Source organism: Phyllobates terribilis, unplaced genomic scaffold, assembly GCF_046119375.1.
Source record: "Phyllobates terribilis strain yellow unplaced genomic scaffold, ASM4611937v1 Scaffold_271__1_contigs__length_2588678, whole genome shotgun sequence".
Classification (NCBI taxonomy): Eukaryota; Metazoa; Chordata; class Amphibia; order Anura; family Dendrobatidae; genus Phyllobates; species Phyllobates terribilis.
In genome coordinates, this window is record NW_027363031.1 from 1,437,598 (window position 1) to 1,446,283 (window position 8,686).

Consider the following 8,686-nt stretch of genomic DNA (forward strand, 5'->3'; position numbering starts at 1 on the left):
CAGGGGTAGTACTGGAACCGCCCACTGGCGCCAGGGGTAGTACTGGGACCGCCCACTGGCGCCAAGGGTAGTACTGGGACCGCCCACTGGCGCCAAGGGTAGTACTGGGACCGCCCACTTTTGCCATGGGTAGTACTGGAACCGCCCACTGGCGCCAGGGGTAGTACTGGAACCGCCCACTGGCGCCAGGGGTAGTACTGGAACCGCCCACTGGCGCCAGGGGTCATACTGGAACCGCCCACTGGCGCCAGGGGTCGTACTGGAACCGCCCACTGGCGCCAGGGGTCATACTGGAACCGCCCACTGGCGCCAGGGGTCGTACTGGAACCGCCCACTGGCGCCAAGGGTAGTACTGGGACCGCCCACTGGCGCCAAGGGTAGTACTGGGACCGCCCACTGGCGCCAAGGGTAGTACTGGGACCGCCCACTGGCGCCAAGGGTAGTACTGGAACCGCCCACTGGCGCCAGGGGTCGTACTGGAACCGCCCACTGGCGCCAGGGGTCGTACTGGAACCGCCCACTGGCGCCAGGGGTCGTACTGGAACCGCCCACTGGCGCCAGGGGTCGTACTGGAACCGCCCACTGGCGCCAGGGGTCGTACTGGAACCGCCCACTGGCGCCAGGGGTCGTACTGGAACCGCCCACTGGCGCCAGGGGTCGTACTGGAACCGCCCACTGGCGCCAGGGGTCGTACTGGAACCGCCCACTGGCGCCAGGGGTCGTACTGGAACCGCCCACTGGCGCCAGGGGTAGTTCTTGAACCGCCCACCAGGAGCATACCAGGAACAGTACTAGAACCGCCCACGAGGACTTGCACGCTAGGAGTAATTCTAGAACCGCCCACCGGCACCAGGGGTTGTTCAGGAACCGCCCGCCAGGGGTAGATCTAGAACCGCCCTCCAGCACCAGGAGTAATTCTAGAACCGCCCACCATCACCAGGGGTTGTTCTGGAACCGCCCACCAGGGGTAGTTCTAGAACCGCCCACCAAAACTAGGGGTAGTTCTAGAACCAACCACCAGGGGTAATTCTAGAACCGCCCACCATCACCAGGGGTTGTTCAGGAACCACCCGCCAGGGGTAGATCTAGAACCGCCCTCCAGGAGTAATTCTAGAACCACCCACCATCACCAGGGGTTGTTCTGGAACCGCCCACCAGGGTAGTTCTAGAACCGCCCACCAAAACTAGGAGTAGTTATATAACCGCCCACCAGGAGCAGTACTAGAACTGCACACTAGGAGTACTTCTAAAACCGCCCATCAGCACCAGGGGTTGTTCCAGAACCATCCGCCAGGGGTTGTTCTAGAACCACCAGCAACAGGAGCAGTACTAGAACTGCCAACACCAGGAGCAGTACTAGAACTGCCAGCACCAGGAGCAGTACTACAGTAGAACCGGCAGCACCAGGAGCAGTACTAGAACCGCCATCACCAGGAGCAGTACTAGAACCGCCCCGCCAGGAGCAGTACTAGAACCGCCAGCACCAGTACTAGACCCGCCCCGCCAGGAGCAGTACTAGACCCGCCATCACCAGGAGCAGTACTAGACCCGCCCCGCCAGGAGCAGTACTAGACCCGCCCCACCAGGAGCAGTACTAGACCCGCCCCGCCAGGAGCAGTACTAGACCCGCCCCGCCAGGAGCAGTACAAGACCTGCCCCGCCAGGAGCAGTAGTAGACCCGCCCCGCCAGGAGCAGTACTAGACCCGCCCCGCCAGCACCAGGAGCAGTACTATAACCGACAGCACCAGGAGCAGTACTAGAACCGCCAGCACCAGGAGCAGGACTAGAACCGCCAGTACCAGGAGCAGGACTAGAACCGCCAGCACCAGGAGCAGGACTAGAACCGCCAGCACCAGGAGCAGGACTAGAACCGCCAGCACCAGGTGCAGTACTAGACCCGCCCCGCCAGGAGCAGTACTAGACCCGCCCCGCCAGGAGCAGTACTAGACCCGCCCCGCCAGGAGCAGTACTAGACCCGCCCCGCCAGGAGCAGTACTAGACCCGCCCCGCCAGGAGCAGTACTAGACCCGCCCCGACAGGAGCAGTACTAGACCCGCCCCACCAGGAGCAGTACTAGACCCGCCCCGCCAGGAGCAGTACTAGACCCGCCCCGCCAGGAGCAGTACTAGACCCGCCCACCAGCAGCAGGAGCAGGACTAGAACCGCCAGCACCAGGAGCAGTACTAGAACCGCCAGCACCAGGAGCAGTACTAGAACCGCCCCGCCAGGAGCAGTACTAGAACCGCCCCGCCAGGAGCAGTACTAGAGCCGCCCCGCCAGGAGCAGTACTAGAGCCGCCCCGCCAGGAGCAGTACTAGAGCCTCCCCGCCAGGAGCAGTACTAGAGCCGCCCCGCCAGGAGCAGTACTAGAGCCGCCCCGCCAGGAGCAGTACTAGAGCCGCCCCGCCAGGAGCAGTACTAGAGCCGCCCCGCCAGGAGCAGTACTAGAGCCGCCCCGCCAGGAGCAGTACTAGAGCCGCCCCGCCAGGAGAAGTACTAGAGCCGCCCCGCCAGGAGCAGTACTAGAACCCACCCGCCAGCACTAGGAGTAGTTTGAGAACCGCCCACAGTCAGCAGAGGGTAGTTTTTTGACCGCCCCACAGTCAGCAGAGGGTAGTTTTTTGACCGCCCCACAGTCAGCAGAGGGGGTAGTTTTTTGACCGCCCCACAGTCAGCTGAGGGGGTAGTTTTTTGACCGCCCCACAGTCAGCCGAGGGGGTAGTTTTTTGACCGCCCCACAGTCAGCAGAGGGGGTAGTTTTTTGACCGCCCCACAGTCAGCCGAGGGGGTAGCTTTTTGACCGCCCCACAGTCAGCCGAGGGGGTAGCTTTTTGACCGCCCCACAGTCAGCCGAGGGGGTAGCTTTTTGACCGCCCCACAGTCAGCCGAGGGGGTAGCTTTTTGACCGCCCCACAGTCAGCCGAGGGGGTAGCTTTTTGACCGCCCCACAGTCAGCCGAGGGGGTAGCTTTTTGACCGCCCCACAGTCAGCCGAGGGGGTAGCTTTTTGACCGCCCCACAGTCAGCCGAGGGGGTAGCTTTTTGACCGCCCCACAGTCAGCCGAGGGGGTAGCTTTTTGACCGCCCCACAGTCAGCCGAGGGGGTAGCTTTTTGACCGCCCCACAGTCAGCCGAGGGGGTAGCTTTTTGACCGCCCCACAGTCAGCCGAGGGGGTAGCTTTTTGACCGCCCCACAGTCAGCCGAGGGGGTAGCTTTTTGACCGCCCCACAGTCAGCCGATGGGGTAGCTTTTTGACCGCCCCACAGTCAGCCGAGGGGGTAGCTTTTTGACCGCCCCACAGTCAGCCGAGGGGGTAGCTTTTTGACCGCCCCACAGTCAGCCGAGGGGGTAGCTTTTTGACCGCCCCACAGTCAGCCGAGGGGGTAGCTTTTTGACCGCCCCACAGTCAGCCGAGGGGGTAGCTTTTTGACCGCCCCACAGTCAGCCGAGGGGGTAGCTTTTTGACCGCCTCACAGTCAGCCGAGGGGGTAGCTTTTTGACCGCCCCACAGTCAGCCGAGGGGGTAGCTTTTTGACCGCCCCACTGTCAGCCGAGGGGGTAGCTTTTTGACCGCCCCACAGTCAGCCGAGGGGGTAGCTTTTTGACCGCCCCACAGTCAGCCGAGGGGGTAGCTTTTTGACCGCCCCACAGTCAGCCGAGGGGGTAGCTTTTTGACCGCCTCACAGTCAGCCGAGGGGGTAGCTTTTTGACCGCCCCACAGTCAGCCGAGGGGGTAGCTTTTTGACCGCCCCACAGTCAGCCGAGGGGGTAGCTTTTTGACCGCCCCACAGTCAGCCGAGGGGGTAGCTTTTTGACCGCCCCACAGTCAGCCGAGGGGGTAGCTTTTTGACCGCCCCACAGTCAGCCGAGGGGGTAGCTTTTTGACCGCCCCACAGTCAGCCGAGGGGGTAGCTTTTTGACCGCCCCACAGTCAGCCGAGGGGGTAGCTTTTTGACCGCCCCACAGTCAGCCGAGGGGGTAGCTTTTTGACCGCCCCACAGTCAGCCGAGGGGGTAGCTTTTTGACCGCCCCACAGTCAGCCGAGGGGGTAGCTTTTTGACCGCCCCACAGTCAGCCGAGGGGGTAGCTTTTTGACCGCCCCACAGTCAGCCGAGGGGGTAGCTTTTTGACCGCCCCACAGTCAGCCGAGGGGGTAGCTTTTTGACCGCCCCACAGTCAGCCGAGGGAGTAGTTTATTGACCGCCCCACAGTCAGCCGAGGGGGTAGTTTATTGACCGCCCCACAGTCAGCCGAGGGGGTAGTTTTCTGACCGCCCCACAGTCAGCCGAGGGGGTAGTTTTCTGACCGCCCCACAGTCAGCCGAGGGGGTAGTTTTCTGACCGCCCCACAGTCAGCCGAGGGGGTAGTTTTCTGACCGCCCCACAGTCAGCCGAGGGGGTAGTTTTCTGACCGCCCCACAGTCAGCCGAGGGGGTAGTTTTCTGACCGCCCCACAGTCAGCCGAGGGGGTAGTTTTCTGACCGCCCCACAGTCAGCCGAGGGGGTAGCTTTTTGACCGCCCCACAGTCAGCCGAGGGGGTAGCTTTTTGACCGCCCCACAGTCAGCCGAGGGGGTAGCTTTTTGACCGCCTCACAGTCAGCCGAGGGGGTAGCTTTTTGACCGCCCCACAGTCAGCCGAGGGGGTAGCTTTTTGACCGCCCCACAGTCAGCCGAGGGGGTAGCTTTTTGACCGCCCCACAGTCAGCCGAGGGGGTAGCTTTTTGACCGCCCCACAGTCAGCCGAGGGGGTAGCTTTTTGACCGCCCCACAGTCAGCCAAGGGGGTAGCTTTTTGACCGCCCCACAGTCAGCCGAGGGGGTAGCTTTTTGACCGCCCCACAGTCAGCCGAGGGGGTAGCTTTTTGACCGCCCCACAGTCAGCCGAGGGGGTAGCTTTTTGACCGCCCCACAGTCAGCCGAGGGGGTAGCTTTTTGACCGCCCCACAGTCAGCCGAGGGAGTAGTTTATTGACCGCCCCACAGTCAGCCGAGGGGGTAGTTTATTGACCGCCCCACAGTCAGCCGAGGGGGTAGTTTTCTGACCGCCCCACAGTCAGCCGAGGGGGTAGTTTTCTGACCGCCCCACAGTCAGCCGAGGGGGTAGTTTTCTGACCGCCCCACAGTCAGCCGAGGGGGTAGTTTTCTGACCGCCCCACAGTCAGCCGAGGGGGTAGTTTTCTGACCGCCCCACAGTCAGCCGAGGGGGTAGTTTTTTGACCGCCCCACAGTCAGCCGAGGGGGTAGTTTTATGACCGCCCCACAGTCACCAGAGGGTAGTTTTATGACCGCCCCACAGTCACCAGAGGGTAGTTTTATGACCGCCCCACAGTCACCAGAGGGTAGCCCCTAACCTATTAGTCCCCTGTGCAGCTGCACTGGTTGCACCAATGATATCCACTTAGCCTAGTAAAATCTATCATCCGTTATCAAAGCTGAGCAACAAAAAACTCTCCTAGTTACCCATAGCAATCAGAAATTAAAAGGGTATTCCCATCTCCAAGATCCTATCGCAATATATAGTAGGTGTAATAATAATAATATTAGCAAATACCTCCAATAAGAAATGTAGAATACTTTTTCTGATTCGCTATGTTTCTTTCCTCATGTGCAGGCATTGCAGGACCTTAGGTATCTATGGTTACGACCACTAGCAACTAGATAACTATCGCTATAAGTGGTTTGTAAGCATGGATAGCTAAGGTCCTGCAATGCCTGCACATGAGGGAAGAGACATGGCGAATCAGAAAAACTATTCTACATTTCTAATTGGAGGTATTTGCTAACATTATTATTATTACACCTACTCCATATTCCACAGTGATATAAAAAAAGAATAAAAAGGGGAGACAAGGGGCGCAGAGTCTAAGTGTAGATGAATATGTGCATTTGCCACAACAATATTTGTTTTTTGCACTCACCCTTTAGATGTCTTGTATTTTCACTCAAATGATCTGTATAGTGGATCAGCTCTTTGCAATCCTCTGGTCTGCAGCACAAATGCGGGAACTATGTCAGCCCTGGTATAAGGCTTGCATGTTGGATATTGTAGTGGAGAGAAGATTTCCCTTTTTCGGCGCTTCCAGAGGATAAGGATCGTTACAGATGAATTCTTTTTCTCAAAATCAGATTTATTCGGACACTATATTAAGAACAAACAACGTGTTTCTGCCAGCAACGGCCTTCATCAGGTATAATATGCACTTGTAAGGACTTTAAGGGAAGACCATCTTTATAGACTAGTTACTCTTAAGATGTCGTGTTTTTTTTTTTTTTTCTTTCCTTGACTTGGTTGAATTGATTAGGATTGACACCACACCCCAATTAAGTTAGGAGAGTGGGTAGTTGTTCAGCATTACATTCTAGCACCATTCTGTGTACTAGAATGGTAGATTTTTTTATATTAGAATGAACATATATATAATAAAATTCCTTTCTCTTATCATTTCCTTCACTTTCCCCTCCTTATATATATAGAAAGAGAAAGTGATATATAATAGTAATTTTAGAATACATAGTTGTGATTAAAATATACCTGGTGATGGTTATATTTATATATAAAAAAATAATAATAAATAAATTACATAGTACTGATCATAAAAATACAGAATTGTTAGTCTAGTATATAAAAAAATTCATAAAATATAACAGTTATTTTTACAGGAATGAGATCTTACAATAAAACAAATATTATTTTCAGTATTGGTAAATAGGGCTGTGCATTATTAAATATACATTTTTTTCTTCTTTTTCCCCCTCACACATTTTCCACTATATCATTAAGACCATCTGGATATAGGGTTTTCAATCTAAAGATCCAATAAGACTCTTTTCTGTTTAGTTTCTGGAGTTACCTTTATGTCAAATTGTTTGTGGTGTTTAACTAAAAGGTGTCTGGACAAACTGTGTTTTAAAAAACCTTTTTTGGTGTTGTGTCTGTGGCCATTCATACGCGACCGCAGTGTCTGTGTAGTGCGGCCCACGTATTGAAGACCACAGGCACAATTGATCACGTAGATAACGTGATCACTCTCACAAGTAAGGTGCTGGTTTATATTTATTGTCTCTCCTGTGCTTCTTGATGTGATACATTTTTGTTTGTGACTAATGATATTGCAGCAATGACATTTTTTTGATCCACATCTAAAAACTCCAAGGGGATTTTGTATAGGAGTCTTTTTTGGTCTTAAAGGAGAGAGGGGTTTCCCTAAGACACTAGGCGCAATAATGTTCCCAATAGTAACCACCCTCCGGAATGTGATACCAGGATTCTCCGGTAGCCACTTTTTGAGAAAGGAATCCCTTCTTAGAATGTACCAATACTTTTTTTCAAAATAATAAATACAAAAATACTGAAAAAATATCATTCAGTACCAAAGACAATATTTCAAAATCAGAGAAGTTGGCTCTCAAGCAATTGAAAAATAATAAAAAAAATAGTCATCAGACAAGCTGATAAAGGAGGTGGAGTGGTCATTCAGGACAGGGAAACATATCTGCAGGAAGCTCACAATATCCTAGCAGATAAAAAATACTATAACAAATTAGATACAGATCCTGCAAAAACATTTAAATCAGAATACCACATGTTCATAAATGTAGCATATTCACAAAATATTATCAATAAAAAAAAAAAACGTTTCCTGACAAACAAAAACCCAAACACAGCAATTTTTTATCATTTACCAAAGGTCCACAAAAACCCTGTAGTACCACCAGGTAGACCGATTATTTCCGGTATTGGATCTCTAACTAGTCAGTTATCTCACTATATAGACTTACATCTTCAGGACCTTGTAAAAAAGCTACCGTCTTTCCTCCATGATTCTTACCAACTTATAAAGGAATATAGTTCTTTAAACTGGGAAAATGATTATCTTTTCATTACACTGGATGTGAATGCTCTGTACTCCAATATAGAACATAATATGGGAGTTGAAGCAGTATCACACTATTTATCTGAGATTCCAAATATGCCGTCGGCCCAGAGAGATTTCCTTCTATTAGGCTTAAAGTTTATATTGGAGCATAATGTTTTTGAATTCCAGGGTGAATTGTTCCTGCAGCAGTTTGGCACCGCGATGGGGACTCGGGTCGCGCCAAGTTTCGCTAATCTTTTTATGGGGCGATTCGAGTCCTCATCTCCCATCAGCCAAACACCATTTAAGGAACACATATTGCTATATAGAAGCTATATAGATGATTTAATCATCTTCTGGAAGGGCACAGAAAAACAAGCTATTTCTCTTATAGAGGAACTTAACAAAAATAGTTGGGGTATTTCATTCACATATAACATGGATAAAGAAAAAATCCATTATCTGGACCTGGAAATCAGTCACTCTAATAATAAAATTATAAGTAAAACCTTTTTTAAAAAAAACGGATTCTAATGGATTTTTGGACTTTCGGAGCGCACATTATCCAAAATGGAAGCAGAACATACTGTTCAGCCAATAGCTGCGCATCCGAAAGAACAATACGAAAGACAAAGATTATGTGGAACAATCCAAAATTCGGACTAAAAAATTCTTGGATAAAAAACACCCCAAAAAATTGATAGCAGAAGCCTATGAAACCAACCTGAAAAAAACTCAAAATGAATGTCTGTATGAAAAACTCACAGAAAAAAAACAGTGCTCTGTTATAGACAATGAACAAACAAATACGTACAAAAAGAGAGATAAAGA